Raw genomic sequence first — 18,171 nt, forward strand, 5'->3', positions numbered from 1 at the left:
AAAGGCCTAAATGTGAGACCTAAAACCATAAAAATCCTAGAAGAGAACACAGGCAGCAACTTCTTTGACATTGGCCATAGCAACTTCTTTCAAGATATGTCTCCTGAAGTGAGGGAAACCAAAGCAAAAATAAACTATTGGGACTACATCAAAATAAAAAGCTTCTGCACAGCAAAGGAAACAATTAACAAAACTGAAAGAGAACCTATGGAATGGGAGAAGATATTTCCAAATGACATAGCTGATAAAGGGCTAGTACCCAAAATATATAAAGAACATATAAAACTCAACATCCCCAAAACAAATAATCCAATTAAAAAATGGCAGAAGACATGAGCAGACATTTCCCCAAAGAAGACATCTAGATGGCCAACAGACATGAAAAGATGCTCATCATCAGTTATATGGTCAGGGAAATGCAAATCAAAACTACAATGAGATGTCACCTCGTACCTATCACAAGGGTTAAAATTAACAACAGGTGTTGGTGAAGATGTGGAGAAAAAGGAACTTTTGTGCACTGCTAGTGGGAATGCAAACTGGTGAAGCCACTGTGGAAAACAGTATGGAGGTTCCTCAAAAAGTTAAAAATAGAACTACCCTACAACCCAGCAATCACACTACTGGGTATTTACCCAAAGAATACAAGAACACTAATTCAAAGGTATACATGCACCCCTATATTTATAATATTTATAGCAGCATTATTTACAATAGCTGAGATATGGAAGCAGCCCAAGTGTCCATCGATAGATGAATGGATAAAGAAAATGTAGTGAATATATGTGTATATATCTATATATAGATATAGATACATACACACAATGGAATACTATTCAGCCATAAAAAAGAATGAAATCTTGCCATTTGCAACAACATGGTTGGAGCTAGAGAGTATAATGCTAACTGAAATAACTCAGTCAGAGAAAGACAAATAGCATATATTTCACTCATATATGGAATTTAAGAAACAAAACAAACAAGGAAAGGGAAAAAAATAAGAGAGAGAAAGCAAGAAACAGACTCATAATTACAGGGAACAATCTGATGGCTACCAGAGGGGAAGGGGTGGGGGGGGGATGGGTGAAATAGGTGATGGGGATTAAGGAGGGTACTTGTCATGATGAGCACAGGGTGATGCATGGAAGTGTTGAATGACTATATTGTACACCTGAAACTAATATAACACTGTATGTTAACTAGCTGGAATTAAGGTAAAAACTTAAATAAAAAAATTTTAAATGAGAAAATTTAATACATTAGGAATATATAAAAATTATATATGAGCTTAAAAATCAAAAGATTGGCTGCACAGTGGTATGAGAGAACATTTTGAGGTGAAAGATATGTTCTGTATTATGACTGTGGTGGTGGTTTGACATTTGTCAAAACTTATCAAATTGTTGGGGCTCCTGGGTGGCTCAGTCAGTTGGGCATCTGCCTTTGGCTCAGGTCATGATCCCTGGGTCCTGGGATAGAGCTCGGCATTGGGCTCCCTGCTCAGCAGAGAGCCTGCTTCTCCCTCTCTCTGCCCTTCTCCCTGCTTGTGTGCTCTCTTTCTCACTCTCTCTCAAATAAATAGATAAATTTAAAAAAACATCAAATTGTTCACTTAAAATTGATCAATGTAAATGTATAGAATTTATACCTTAATGAAAAATAATGAAATTGATAGCAAAAAACTTTCCAGTATAAACATAGCGATATATATGGGTATGTAAGTTAGTCTCAAATGTACACATTAGGGGCAGTTAGTTTTCATTTGGAGTATCCTAATCAGAAATCCACACTCTGGGGGAGATTAGTGTTTGAAGGACCCTAATCAAGAATCTACACCCCTTATATGACTATTGCAAGTGCTTTTAAAATCTTATCCAAATATGCACCCAAGTGTTCATTACTTAGGAAAAGAGCTGTTAGAAATAAACAATTTTATGGAGAAATTAATCGTGTTCAAGAAAGATTAAACAGGTACATCTGTCCTGACCCAAACAAGGTATAAGAATTTAGTACAGCAGCAGTCTAACACCTCTGAAGAACACCCTAAATATATCTGTTCCCCGCTTAAGAGAGAACTCTGTCATTGTTCCAGCTAGAAAACTGGCGAATCATACCACCGGAATATTAGTTGCATCCTCTTCAGATTGAAGCTTTCACACAAAGTGCTTGTTGGAACATCTAAAAGGACAGAGATGTGGTAATATATTGGTTTTTCTGCCTGCTTCCTAATGAATATTTGTTGCAGAATTCAGGCTGAGACTTGCGATCACTGTTACATACCACCCAGTAGTGAAGTTGACGTGGGGGACGCATCTTCCCCCCACCATTTCCAACTGTCAGAAGCTAATGATATGGTGGATATGGAGAGAAGCCTGAATCAGTTGATGGCAGCATCCCGTTTTGTCCAGAAAAAGACCTTGTATTCCTTCTTTGCTGCTACAACTCAGGTAGTTTAATATAGATAAGTTTCACACATCAAACAAGTTCCCAGATCTAAGCTTTCCATTCAATTTCTCTAGCTTCTCTAGTAAAAGCCTCTTTTCTTTTCACTCCAGCCCACAAAGGCAGCTCACATAGACAGTTTAAGGGAACAATTAATATTGTGATTTTAGGTACTTGTCAATGATTACAGTATTAAACTCTGCATGAAATCCTTTATGAGAAGTATGCCTACAAGCAGTAATGTTGAAGGAGGACAGCCCCAAAGACAATGACTACTTTTTTTTTTTTAAAGATTTTATTTATTTATTTGAGACAGAGAGAATGAGAGAGAGAGAGCATGAGAGGGGGGAGGGTCAGAGGGAGAAGCAGACTCCCTGCCGAGCAGGGAGCCCGATGCGGGACTCGATCCAGGGACTCCAGGATCATGACCTGAGCCGAAGGCAGTCGCTTAACCAACTGAGCCACCCAGGCGCCCAGACAATGACTACTTTTGATTATGGATGCGTTTTGTAAATATGAAGTTTTATTGGAACATAGCCACACCCACCCATTTCTGTATTGTCTATGGTTACTTTGGTACTATAATGGCGGCTCTGAGTAGCTCAGACAGAGACCGACACCGTACAGCCTACAAAGCCATAATTATTTTCTGTCTGGCCCTCCACAGAAGTTTACCAAACCTGTGCTCTAGAACAGTGTCACTTCTAAATCAGTAATTGTCACACTCGACTACGTAAGAATTACCATGAATTTCTGCTTTTATTTTTATTAATTCCTCCATTTTAATTCTTCTTTCTGCCATTTTTTCCTGAAATTTTTCATGCTTTGTCCATTTATTTTAAGATTTTTCTCTTTTTTTGATTTTCTCATTTTTTTAACAACTACCCTTAAGGCTTAAATTTTCTTCTGCTAATCACTTCAGCTATGTTCTATATCTTTGAACGTATACTGTTCTCATTTTTTTTCATTTCTAAATAAATTTAAATTGATTTTATTTATTTTTTAAAGATTATTTTAGAGAGAGTGCGTGCATGCGCACACAGGGGGAAGGTCAGAGGGAGAGGGAGAGAGAGAATCTTAAGCAGACTCCCCACTGAGCACGGAGCCCGATGTGGGGTTGGATCCCACAACCCTAAGATCGCGAACTGAAGAGAAACCAAGAGTCAGATGTTTAACCAACTGCGCCACCCAGGCGCCCCAATTTAAATTTATTTTAATAAATAAATTTAGCCTAAGATTTATTTTAAAAAGGTGTTTTGAAGATTCCAAGTAGATAGAAGTATTTTTTGCTATCCTTTCATTGCTGATTTGTTATTTCATTACATTTGAGTCATAAAATTTGGCCTGTATGATTTTTGCTTTTGGAGATTTGTCAATCTTTGTATCTTAACATGTCAATACTTGAGACTTTTCCATGTGAGTCTGAAAATAATTTGTATGCCGTTTTTTGAGTATAATATGTATATAATCTATTATATATATTAGATTGAATTTATTAATTATGTTATTCAAATCCTATATAGTCTTACATATTTTGCCTACTAGAATTGCCATTTTATGAGAAATATGTTTGTTTTAGTCCACCTGGGCTGCTACAAAAAAATACCATAGACTGGTTGGTTTAAATAATGAACACTTTCCTTCTCACAGTTCTGAAAGTTGGAAAGTTCAAGATCAAGGTGCTGGCAGATTCAGTGTTTGGTAAGGGCCTGCTTCCTGGTTCATAGATGGCTGTTATGATATTGTGATATTACAAATATACATATAATGGTCATCATCCCCCAGCTCCCAATCAGAGCTCCTAAAACATTTGTAATTTCCTGAGCAATAAAAGTACTAGGAGAAACTTTTGTTCTAATATTTGGTCTTTGACCTCAGTTCCTGACACAGAGATCTTAGAGCCCTTGGAATTTCCTGGATGATAGGAACATCTTTTTTTCGAATGAGGTGAATCTTGGTGGGCTCTTGGATGGGGAGAGGTCACCAGAAAGACTAAGCCATATTTAGAACCTTGAAACTTTCAGCTCTAATCCCCATCCTCCAGGGAAGGGAAAGGGGCTAGAAATTGAGGTAATAATCAATCATGCCTACCTGATGACACCTCCATAAAAATCCCTAAAGCATCGGATTCAGAGGGCTTCCAGTTTGGTGAACACATCAAGGCACTGGGAGGATGGTGCACCTGGAGAAGTCATGGAAACTCCATGCCCAACCCCTCACACCTTGTCTTATGCATCTCTTCCATCTGGCTATTCCTGAGCTGCATCCTCTTATAACAAACTGGTCATCTAGTAAATAAACTGTTTTCCAGAGTCCTGTGAGCCATTCTAACAAATTATCAAACCCAAGGAGGAGGTCCTGAGAACCCTCCACTTATAGCAAGATGGTCAGAAGCACCAGAGGCCCAGATTTTGCAATTGGCATCTGAAGTAAAGGACTATCTTGTGGGCCTGAGCCCTTAACTCATGGGACCTGACACCAACTCCAGATAGTGTCAAAATTGAACTGAATTGTAGGACACCCAGTTGGGTGCCCACAGAGAACTGGAGAATTGCTTGGTGTGGAGGAAAAAACCCAGACATTTGGTATTCAGAAATGGGAGTGTGGTAGTAATAGAAAGTAAAGGAGGAGAGATTTTCCTTTCGGCCATTTTCTCACTGTGTCTTCAAATGGTGGACGGGAGAGGATAACTCTCTGGAGTCTCTTTTATGACGGCACTAATCCCATTCATGAGAGCCCCACCCTCACGACCTAATCACCTCACAAAGTCATCACTCCTAATACTATCGGGGGTTAGGATGTCAACATATGAATTTTGAGGGGGGGGGGGACACAAACATTTATAGCACTGCACCCCTGACTTCCAAAAGTGCACATCCTTCTTGCATGCAAAATACAGCCATTCCATCCCAATGGCCCCCAGAGTCTTAACTCATTCCAGCATCAACTCTAAAGTCTAAGTCCAAAGTCTCATCTCAATCTCATCTAAATAAGATATGAGTGAGACTCCAAGGTGGGTTTCATCCTGAGATGACATTTCTCTCCAGCTGTGAACCTATGAAACCAAACACATCATGTGCTGCCAAAATACATTGGTGGGACAGGCACACAATAGACATCCCCATTCCGAAAGGGAAAAATAGGAAAGAAGAAAGAAGCAACAGATCCCAAATAAATAAAAAAATCAAATGTGGCAAAGTCCATTAGACCATAAGGCTTGAGACTAATCCTACAAGTAGTCAGAAGCCAAGCCACTCCTTCAACACTTGGCCCAGAAATTTCCTCATCTAAATATCCAGTATCACGGCTCCCAAGTTCTATCTTCCACAAAAACTCTAGAACGAAAACACAATTCAGCTTTTCTCTATTGTCCAATAACATGTTCCTCATTTCTATCCGGGACCTCATCAGAATGGCCTTTACCATCCATATTTCTACCAACATTGTACTCTGCCCCCATGACCACATAGCCTCCCTCTCACCTGTTTGCCAAGTCTCCCTCTGCCTCACTCTTATAAGGATGCATGTCATTGGAGTTAGCACCCATCTGGATAATCCAGGATTGTCCCCTCATTTCAAGATCCTTAACTTACATCTGCAAAAATCCTTTGTCCAAATAAGGTAATATTCACAGGTTCCAAGAATTTGACATGCATATCTTTCAGGAGCCATTTTTTTTCAGCCTACCAAATCTGTGTACGTATGGTTCAGGGCCCACCCAGAGATTTGGGCAGAATTTATAGACAGAATTTGGTTTTCCCCATTCTGGATCTTTCCTCCCTAAGTACCCAGAAGTGGAAAGAAGCTAAGGATGGATACTTCCCTCGAGCCCCCGTGAAAGCATAGCACTTCTGGATTTTAAACTTCTAGCCTCTAGAACTTTAAAAGAATAAATTTTTGTTGTTTTAAGCTACCAAGTATGTGGTAATTTGTTACAACAGCCTCAGAAAATTAATACAACAGAGTATACTCCAAGTAGCCTAGATAAGGCTAAGAGGACTGAACCAAAATTTCAGTTGCTTACTCACAAGGGAGACTGAATTTGTAGGTGGAGTTCAACCAAGCTGACTAACTGATAAGCAAAAAATGAATATTCTTCAGAGAAACAAAACAGAACCCAGATTCTCTGACAATAGAGCATTCTAAATATCTAGCATACAAGAGAAAATTATTCTACATATGAAGGAATATGAAAACATGACCCATTTTGGGAAGAGAGATAATCAATGGGAACCAACTCCAAGATTATTCAGATGGCAGAATTAACCACATACACAAAATAGTAGCTTTGGGTCTGTAAAGCTACTATTATAACTATGCTCAAGGAACTAAAGAAAAATATGCTTCCAATGAGTGAATAGATAGAAAAACTCAGAAAAATAATATAAACTCTAAATGTGAAACAAATACAAATTTTATAACCAGGAAATACTGTATCTAAAATTTTAAAAATCATTTAATGGATGTAGTAGTAGATTGAAAATGACAGTGGAAAGAGTCAGTGAAATTGAAAATAGATCAATAGAAATTATCCAAGGTGAAGATCAGAAAGAAATAACATTGAAAACATGAACAAAATAAAATCTTTGAAAAATACAACTTACCAAAACTGACATGAAATGAAACAATATGAATAGCCTATATTTTTAACAAAATTGACTTTAATATCAAAAAGTCTTTGCACAAATAGAACCCTTAGTGCAGACGGTTTCACTACTGAATCCTATCGGGCATTAAGGGAAGGAAATGCTATCGAATTTACACAAACTATTTCAGAAAATAGAGGAGGAGGGAACACTTAACTTGTTTTCTGATGCCAGAATAACCCTGAAACCCAAACCTGACAAAGACACTACAAAAAAAGGGTAACTACAGATTAATAAATATATTTTCATAATGACCCTGAAAATTATCATGAATTATTTGATTCGGCGTTCTGTGCCAAAATGTAGCTTCATAGAGCTAGCCCCCGGCCCCCACGCTATCTCCTTCTTCTCCCACTGCCTAGCCCTATCCATACAGCAAGGAGCTCATGCATATGCATGTGACTTAGCCTGCATGTCCAAGCACTGTGACACCCTACTCAAACAGCCATCCCGTGCATACCTCAAGCCTAAAATTGGGCACAGCAGTATGGTCAGCCCTCAGAAGGAAAGACCTGGCGAAGAAATCTGTACAAACGTTGAAAAGGAGCTTGAGGTGCTTTGAGCAGGGAATTCCAAGATCCTAATCCCCGTGATCTAGAAAAGCCGGCAGAAAGGGGATCCAGACGAGCACATCCCCGAAGCACAGTGAACTTCCTATCCCTTAAGAAGGGGAGCAGCTGGGGTGCCTGGGTGGCTCAGGCGGTTAAGCGTCTGCCTTCAGCTCAGGTCATGATCGCGGAGTCCTTGGGATCCAGCCGCTAGTCAGGCTCTCTTCTCAGTGGGGAGTCTGCTTCTCCTTCTCCCTCTGCGCCTCCCTGCTTGTGCTCTCTCTGTCTCTCAAATAAATAAATAAATCTTAAAAAAAAAAAAGAAGCAGAAGAAGAAGAAAAGAAGGGGAGCAGCTGTAAGAGAGCCAGAGGAGGGCTCTTGAAACCATAAAGCCCAGAGTAGGGCACCTCTTACCCAGGTATGAGAGGAGTTCAGAGAAATGTGCAACATCCACATGAAGGAAAACTATAACATTTAAATAAAGGTCATAAACATAAAAGACCTCAAAGGAGAGATATGCCACAGTCCAGGCTGACAAAACTTAATATCTCAAAGATGCCATTTCTTTCTAAATTAACCTGTAAATTCAGTGCAATCACAAACATTGTTCCCACAGATGTTTTATGGATCTTGGCAAACTGATTTTATATTCATCTTGGAAAATAAAAATGCATATGAATTATTTTTTAAAAATGGACAAAAAGGAACAATGAGAGGTTGCTCTCTCGGATATTAAAATATGCTATAATGCTCAAACAGGCTATAGTAATGAAAATGGACAAATAGATCAATGAGATAGAATAGACAGCCAGGACATTTAATAGATGGAAAAAGGGGCATTTCAAATTATAAAGCATACAACAGACTATGCATTAAGCGATACTGGCATAATTTATTGCACGTTAGGAAAAAATTTAGTTCATGTTCTAATTGATACCATACCAATACAATAAATTCCAGATGGAATAAAGAACTAAATGTCAGTAATATCACTGAATACTATAGCAGGTTCTAAAAAGAAAATGTAAGAAGATATTTTTATCATAGTGTGGGTAAGGTCAATTAACAAGATTCAAATGAAGTATCCATAAAGAAAAGGAATAAACATTCAAAATTATGCAATCAAGAAATTTTATAAGAAATTATATAATTTAAGTATGTTATTAATTAATCGATTTGTGAACTAAGTGAAGAAAGAAAGTGACAGATTGGGAGAAATATTTGCAACATATATGACAAAAGATTCATATCCAAGCTTCACAGGAGAATAAAATCTCTTAAGGAAAAGGCAAAGAATCTGTTATGAAGAAGAAATTTAAATGACAGTTGCAAATATGAAAATGTATGCAATCTCAAGTAGTTATCAGCAATATTTTTTTTGTCCATTGGATTGGTGAAATTTTCCACTTTTGCTGGAATCTGATAGAATAATATGACATCTTTGAAAAGAAACTTCTTGGTTTTCTTTTTTTTCTTTTTTTTAAAGATTTTATTTATTTATTCATGAGAGACAGAGAGAGAGAGAGAGAGGCAGAGGGAGAAGCAGGCTCCCAAGGAGCAGGGAGCCCGATGCGGGACTCGATCCCAGGACCCTGAGATCATGACCTGAGCCGAAGGCAGACGCTTAACCATCTGAGCCACCCAGGCGCCCAAGAAACTTCTCGATTTTCTATCAAAATATAAAATATGCATACTTTTGGACCCAGCATATGTGTGCATACAGAGAGATAAGGACAGAGATATTTACTGCTGCATTATTTTTAGTCGCAAAAAGTGGGAAACAGTCTAAATGCCCATCAGTTGTTAAAAATAACCATATATCTATATTATGCAGTGGTTAAAAGAAATGAAGTAGGTCTGTATGCACTGACATGGTCTCCAAGGCATATTGTTTAGTGAGAAAAAAAGTTGCTTAACAATTTTTACTGTATGATCTCAATGACATAACCAAACAAATCTCTAAGTACATATATATGTAAATCCATAGGGAACGAATTATAAAGATTCACATCAAACCCGTGACAAGGTTTACTTCAGGAAGGAGGATGAAATGGGATGGAGGAATGTGAACGGACTACTTGAGCAGTTTACCTTCTGTACTTGTAAATGACTTGAATCATTCCTGATGGAAATGTATTTGTGTATTACCTGTGTAATTTTTTTTAACATAATAAAATTTTTAATACTAAATAAAACTAAGTAATGAGAAAGCAAAGGGCAGGGGACTGCTGTTTCTCATTATAAGCCTTTGAGTAATATTTGATTTTTAAACCTATGCACATGTTTTAATTTGTTGGGGGAAAATAAGTAAAAGTAAAGTTTTAAAAAATGCATTTAAAATATACTTTTAGGGGCACCTGGGTGGGTCAGTCGGTTAAGCCCCTGACTCTTGGTTTCTGCTCAGGCCATGATCTCTCAGGGTTGGTTGTGAGATCGAGGCCCCACGTGGGGCTCCATGCTCAGCTCGGAGTCTGCTTGCCCCTCTCCCTCCCCCTCTGCCCCTCCTCCCACTCGCTCCTATGCTGCTCACACACGTGCGCGCTCTCTCTCTAAATGAATAAATACAATCTTTATTTCTTAAAATTTTTTTAAGATTTTATTTATTTATTTATTTGACAGAGAGAGACACAGCGAGAGAGCAAACACAAGCAGGGAGAGTGGGAGAGGGAGAAGCAGGCTTCCCGCGGAGCAGGGAGCCCAATGCGGGGCTCGATCCCAGGACCCCGGGATCATGACCTGAGCCGAAGGCAGACGCTTAACGACGGAGCCACCCAGGTGCCCCAATAAATACAATCTTTAAAATTTATAAATATATATATATGTATATATATATGCTTTTACTCAAGGCCTCATAGTAATGAATGGCAGAGCGGGCCTTCCAGCTGGGGTTGTGTTAATAGCTTCTGAAGAAAGAAATGGAAAAGAAAAAGGTTTAATCTAGTAATACATTATAATTAAGTACTACTTTAGCTTTTACCTGTATTAAGAGCAAGATGATTACAGTACCATAATAATTTATGTAATAGTCTGTAAGTACTAATCTATTTTAAAAGTTTTTAAATAAAGGCCTTATCTACAAAACCACTTCAAATGTTTGCTTCCTTAGTCCTCTGAATTTGGCGCCGAAATTGGTGCAGTTGGGGTTAGCTTTGTGTCACCCTGCCTTGGTTAATTTTCAAGAATGATTCTTTTGCATGATTTGTTAGCAACTGTCTACTTTAAACATATCATCTGCTAATTTATATCTTACTTATGGTTCATCAGATTTAGATCAGAAAGAGAACAGCTATCTGTTTTGGTTTTAAGTTTGTGTATTTTTCTATGTATGAGGACATTTTTGTTTCTGCATATCTTTATTTACAGATCAGCATGGGTTCTTGGAAGTCCCTGAACATAAGACCACATGGTTTTGATTTTCCATTTTATAAAAGTTTTTCGTTTTTCAGTTTCTGTAATATGGACAAATAGTTAATGACAAATTACCCCATCTTTATTTTTATAGTGCCTGAAGCTAGTTTATTCCTAACATTTAAGAAATTAAAATAAACCAAAGAGCAAGAACTTACCAGTCTTACCTTCAAAGATAGTATCTTTGTTATCATTTTAAACCCCTTTGACCAGAGCACACAATGCAAAGGAAGTTGGAATTGAATGTTTAAGATAAGTATGCACTCACTGGCTGGGAAACTCCAGAGTGATAGTTACTGACCGCTTTAGAATTTGGGGCTTGAAACAGAAACAATGTCTACTATTTAGTGATCATGTATGATGTGCCGACCTCTTTTCTGTGGATTTTCTCATTGGCTCTTAAAACACCTCTGAAGTAAGTACTACTATTATCCCCATATACATAAGACAAAACTAAGGCTCAAAAAAGGTGAAAAGATTCACCCAAAATTATACCAAAGGAAACAGTAGAGGCAGGATTTGATCCCAGAGCTTAACCTCACAAGTACAGTTGTATCCTAGAGTCAGAAGCCAGAGAGCCGAGATGACGACCTTCATAGCACGCACTAGTATCTAAAAAACTGCCTTGCTCTTAGAGAAAGGAATTTGCTTGCCATCTTATGAGTGTGATTGATTAATGTGATTAAGTAATCATTTAAATTATATTGTTTAATATATTACATTATTTTTATTATATAGCATTACATTATATATTATTACCTTGTTATTATATTTATTATATATTACTATAATTTATTTATATATTTAATTATTATGCATTATGACATGCATATTATATATTATAAATTAAATGCATAAATGATTATTAATTAAATATATTAATGTGATTCATTTATTTAATTAGGTTTTCCTCCTTTCTCTTGACCTCTGCGAAGCTTAGAATCAAATCACCAGCTCAACTCCAGCAATTGTTTGGGGCATTTCCATGTGATGATCTTATTCCTGGTCACTGAACATCTTTGTCTTAATCTATTCAGACCGTTATAACAAAAATACCGACAGAGTAGACAGTTAGCTAGATATGAGCAAGGAACAAATGCTTTCCGACTGATGAAAGGACGGAGGCCAAGCTCCAAACAGCAGGGACAGAACCCAGGGGATACGCATGTGTTCTTTGCTATGACCACTGCCCTAAAGTAACCTATAGCTTCATTATAATACATTTAGTTGTGGTTTTACCCTGCCCCCAACAACGGACAGAGAATGCCTGCCATTACCGTTCCGACAAGGACCATATAGGGCCAAGAACTTCCCCTCCCAACCGGTAGGAGGAGTCCTTTAGATGATTGGCTGAGCCCTTAGACACTGCCCTAGCTCTGACCCACAATCTATTCAAACGTAGAAAGGAAAGACAACCCCGTCACTCTCCCCCCACCCCCACCCCAGACAGCTACCACCTCTGGGCCTGCCCGCTCTCCTATCTCAAGAGTGTACTTTCGCTCCAACTGCTATTAAACCCTTGCTTGCTTAAGAGTTTGGCTCTGAATTCTTTCTTGGCCAAACTCGAGAGTTGAGACAAAGTAACAGGACTTGCAGTTGACAATACTATATACTAATTGGCTTAAATATCAAACAGTTGTTTCTCACGGTTCTGGAGGCTGGGAAGTTCAAGATCAAGGAACCAACAGATTCAGTTTCTGGTGAGAATTCATGTGTGTCCTCACATGGAGGAAGGGGCCTCTTTTACAAGGGCACTGAATCCACTCATGAGGGCTCTACTCTCGTGATCTAATCACCTCCCAAAGGCTCCACCTCCAAATACCACCACATTGGGGATTAGGTTTTGACATATGAATTCTGGGGAAACACAAATATTCACTCTATAGCATTCTCCTGCCCCCCCAAAATTCATGGCTTTTTTTTTTTACATGTGGAATACATTCCAACTCAACAGCCCCCAAAGTCTTACGTCATTCTAGCATTAATTCTGAAGTCTAAGTTCAAAGTTTCATCTAAAACCATCTAAATCACATCTGAGCAAGACTCACGACTCATTTTGGGGCAAATTCCTCTCCAGCTGTGAACCTGTGAAACCAAACACATTATAGGTTTCCCAAATACAGTAGTGGGACAGGCATGTCCATTCCACCAGGGAGAAAGAGCGAAGAAGAAAGGGGTGACAGCATCAAAGTTTGCCATCGGTGCCTCTGAAGGGGCGGCCACCATGGCCCTCAGCACCCTGGGGTCCACCAAAGCAGTACCTGCAGTGGCCAAGGAAGGAGGCATCAGAGTGCGGGAAGGGGAGCCCGAGACTTGCAGGCACAGATAGGTCTTCCTTAAGCCTGTTAATGGGAGCGAAAACTCAAACTCAACTGAATTGTCTCTAGGGTCATTCTCCCATTGTCTTGAAGAATGCTCCTGGCTTCTGCCTAGACGGCTGGTTCATACTAATCTCCTTATCAGATGGTTGCTTGGCCACACCCTTAGTGTTCTCACTGGAACTTTCTCGTTCATCTCAGTATGGGTAGGCATAGAATTTCCCAAATCTTTTTTTTTTTTTTAAGTAGGCTCCAAGCCCAATGCAGGACTCGAACTCATGACCCTGAGATCAAGACTAAGCTGAGATCAAGACCTGAGCTGAGATCAAGAGACTGACGCTCAACCCATTGAGCCACCCAGGTGCCCACACAGGCACCCTTCCAAATCTTTGTAAATTATGTTCTTTCTTTGTTTCTGTTTGTTTTTTGGTTTTTTGCTCAACAATTCCATCTTTTTTTTTTAAGATTTTATTTATTTATTTGACAGATAGAGAGAGAAAGAGAGCGCGAGAGCAGGAATACAAGCAAGGGGAGTGAGAGAGGGAGAAGCAGGCTTCTCGCTGAGGAGGGAGCCCAATGCAGGGCTCGATCCCAGGACGCTGGGATCATGACCTGAGCCGAAGGCAGATGCTTAATGACTGAGCCACCCAGGCGCCCCACAACAATCCCATCTTTAATTCATTTCTTTCTCCTCAAATTTTACTATAAGCATTCAGGAGGAACCAGGCTGTTTCTTCAATACTTTGCTCAGAAATTTCCTCAACCAAATATCCAATTCATTGCTTGCAAGCTCTATTTTCTGCAAACACCAGGACACAAACACAATCCCAAGTTCTTTGCCACTTTAAAACAAGAATGGCCTGGGGTGCCTGGGTGGCTCAGTCGTTAAGTGTCTGCCTTGGGCTCAGGTCATGATCCCAGGGTCCTGGGATCGAGCCCCGCATCGGGCTCCCTGCTCCGTAGGAAGTCTGCTGCTCCCCCTGCTTGTGTTCCCTCTCTCGCTGTGTCTCTCTCTCTCTGTCAAATAAATAAATAAAATCTTTAAAAAATAAAAAAATAAATAAAATAAAACAAGAATGGCCTTTCCTCCGTTGTCCGATACCATGTTCCTCATTTCCATCTGGGACATCATCAGAATGACCTTCATCGTCCATATTTCTACCAACATTCTGCTTGGTTTCACTGAGGTGTTTTCTTTTTTCTTTTTTTTTAAAGATTTTATTTATTTATTTGTCAGAGAGAGAGAGAGCACAAACAGGGAGAGGCAGCAGGCAGAGGGAGAAGCAGGCTCCCCTCTGAGCAGGGAGTCCGATGCAGGACTTGATCCCAGGACCCTGGGATCATGACCTGAGCTGAAGGCAGGTGCTTAACCGACTGAGCCACCCAGGCATCCCTCACTGAGGTGTTTTCTAAGGCGATTGAGGCTTGCTCTTACAGCTCTCCTCTTTTCTTTCTAAGCATTTACCAGAATCTCCCTTAACAGTCTATTCATGGCAGTCTGGCCTTGTTCTAGCATGTGCCTCCAGACTCTTCCAGTCTCTACCTAGGACCCACTTCCAAAGCCATGTTAAAAAAGAAAAAACATGGGATGCCTGGGTGGCTCAGTCAGTTAAGCGTCTGCCTTTGGCTCAGGTCATGATCCCGGGGTGCAGGGATCGAGTCCCGAATCAGGCTCCCTGCTGACCTGCCGCTCCCCCTGCTTGTGCGCGCTCTCTCTCTCTCACTCTCTCTCAAATAAATAAAATCTTAAAAAAAAATAAAAAGAAAGTTTTGGGCATGTCATCAGGTCATTACATCCTTAAACTAACTCCCCACATCTGCTATACAAAGAGAATTTACATTTACAGTGATGAGCATAAGAAACTGGTATGTCTTCTAAATTGCCAAAGACAGGGATGCCTGGGTGGCTCTGTCAGTTGGGCCTCTGCCTTCGGCTCAGGTCGTGATCCCAGGGTCCTAGGATCGAGCCCCGCATCGGGCTCCTGGCTCAGCAGGGAGCCTGCTTCTCCCTCCACCTACCGCTCCCCCTGCTTGCGCACGCTCTCTCTCTGACAAATAAATAGATAAAATCTTTAAAAATAAAAAAAATAAATTGCCAAATACAAGTAACTTTTATATCAGGCCCAGCTTATGACAATTGATAATCTAAGAGTGAGATATATGCCAACTCAGCATTAACAAGAGAACAAGTACCCATGGCCATTCTGCAGAATGCATAAGCCATATTATTGAAGGTCAGAATAATGTCCAGCTACACACGGTTCCCCAACTTATGGTGGGTCAACTTACATGTTTTCGACTGTCTGGTGGATGAGAAAGTGATATGCATTCAGTAGAAACTATACTTACTTCGAGTTTGAATTTGGATCTTTCTCTGTACGATTCTCTCTCGTGATGCTGGGCAGCAGGAGTAAGCCGCACCTCCCGGCCAGCCATGCGATCGTGAGGGTAAACAACGGACACACCGACAACCCTCCTGCACCCATACGACCATCTGTTTTTCACTGGCCATACAGTATTCAGTAAATTACATGAGTTAGTCAATGCTTTATCATAACATATGCTTTGCGTTAGATGCTTTCGCCCAACTGCAGGCTCGTGTAAGTGTTCCGAGCACGTTTAAGGGAGGCTAGGCTAAGCTATGATGTTCAGGAGGCTAAGTGTATTACATTTTCAACTTACAATCTTTTCAGCTTATGATGGGTTTATCAGGACATAACCCCATATGAGTTGAGGACGATCTCGATTATAACCTTATGTTTAAAAGGTTTTTCAAATGAAATGATTCTAATTACTGATTTTTTTCCATCTAAGAAATTATAGGTATTCTTCGGCAAGTAGCTTAGTAATTTCAGAAAAACCTTGTTAAATGAAAGGTATGGTGAAATATTGAAATAACCTTCTCTGACTTAATTTGAATGAGAAGTCTGATTACTTTTAAGCCATTACACAGCAGATCCATATTCTCCCCATGTTTATATCCTTCTAAACAAGCAGAAAATTCAGATCACACAGTCAGCTAGCTCTCTATTTGCATTCTTGATTGGCATGATGAGGGCTGCATTGCAGTTTGTGAATATCATGTATTACATGAAACCGAAAAGGAGTCTACCCAAACCTGCAGGACGTGGTAGGCAATCAAGCAACATAAAGGAGATGAATTGCAAGTCCTTTGAGAACAGAATCATTATAAGCTTAACAAGCATCATTCTCCGTTATATCTATTTTAGTGGTGTTCGTATGATAGTCATTGTTGCACTATGAGCTGTTGTGATAGCTTGAGATTTAGCAGGATGATAAATATTTTAGAGTGACATCGGAATAATCACAAGGATTTGTTATGGTGCTTTCTATTCAATGGTCCATCTCCTGTGCATGGACAAAGGAGGGGTATTTTTTGAGCTGAGCCAAGGGTAGAAAGAAAAATCAACATAATTAAATGCAAAGAGGGTCAATGGAATTATAGAATGTCAGAGCTGAAGAGAACCTTAAATATCAGCTAGTCTATTGTTTCTGCAAATATTTTACCCAACTGCTCCGATGGTAAAAAAAAAAAAAAAAAAAGGTATTATGTAGCCCCAGCAGCCTGGGAGTAGAGTCCTCAGAGGCCAGGAATGCATTTGAAACATTTTTTTGACACTTGATTTTAGCCAAAAGGCCGAGAAGCGATGAAACATTTTTTTGAAATGGGCTATTTTATCCTAACATTTACTTTACCTCTGAGTCTCAATTTCCTCACTGGAAAAGGGTGATTATGACAGTGTTTACCCCATGAGCTGGATTTTAAGATTAAATGAGACTTACGTATGAAACAGTAAGCATAGTACCTTGCCACATAGTAAGTGCTCACTTAACAGGCAATATTCTAAATTTTGAACACAGTTAGAAAAACCTAATTGTGCTTGCCATTTCTTAAGAATATGCAGGATGGGGCGCCTGGGTGGCTCAGTCGTTAAGCATCTGGCTTCGGCTCAGGTCATGCCCAGGGTCCTGGGATCGAGCCCCGCATTGGGCTCCCTGCTCAGCGGGAAGCCTGCTTCTCCCTCTCCCACTCCCCCTGCTTGTGTTCCCTCTCGCGCTGTGTCTCCCTCTGTCAAATAAATAAATAAATAAATAAATAATCTTTTAAAAATAAATAAATAAAAATTAAAAAATAAAAAATAAAATATGCAGGATGGGGGTGGGGCGAGGAGATTAAGTGAAGATACTGGCAAGAGAGGATAGTGATGGATCCAGGACCTGGGGATTTACTCATACAAGTCCCATACAAGATTACAGCAAGAAGTGACCTTGGACTTCAGTTACCAAGCTATTTAAACCGCGCACAGGTACCCCTTAGCAATGTGTTGGGAGTGACTTTAAACCATAGGGTAAACATGGAGTACCTTCTGGATTAGGAATTTTATTAGCTATTGAGGGAGAGGGAGTTCTTGTGAAAAATATACATTCTACAGTAAAATACAAATTTTTAACATGAGTCTTTAAGGTAAAACATGAGCCTTCAAAGAAATGTCTCACCCCCTCTTCTGGGGGCTGAGTTTACATTCCATGATTGTTAGAAATATGTCATTAGAAAGTAGGAAACACACGAAGACCATTCACAAACCCATTTGTCACTCTTCTTTCCTACAGGCTCATTCAGAAGAAACCCCTCGGCTATAAGCTTCCTGAAGCATGAATCTTTCTCATTTCAAGTTTTATTCTCACCTCTTAGTTCAGTGTTTGGAACACAGTGGAATGGTTGAATAATGGATCACTGTATGCTTGAGAAGGATGGGAGAATGAAATGATGCGTTTCGGGATTTCTT

The sequence above is a fragment of the Neomonachus schauinslandi genome, chromosome X, assembly GCF_002201575.2.
Source record: "Neomonachus schauinslandi chromosome X, ASM220157v2, whole genome shotgun sequence".
NCBI classification, from domain to species: domain Eukaryota; kingdom Metazoa; phylum Chordata; class Mammalia; order Carnivora; family Phocidae; genus Neomonachus; species Neomonachus schauinslandi.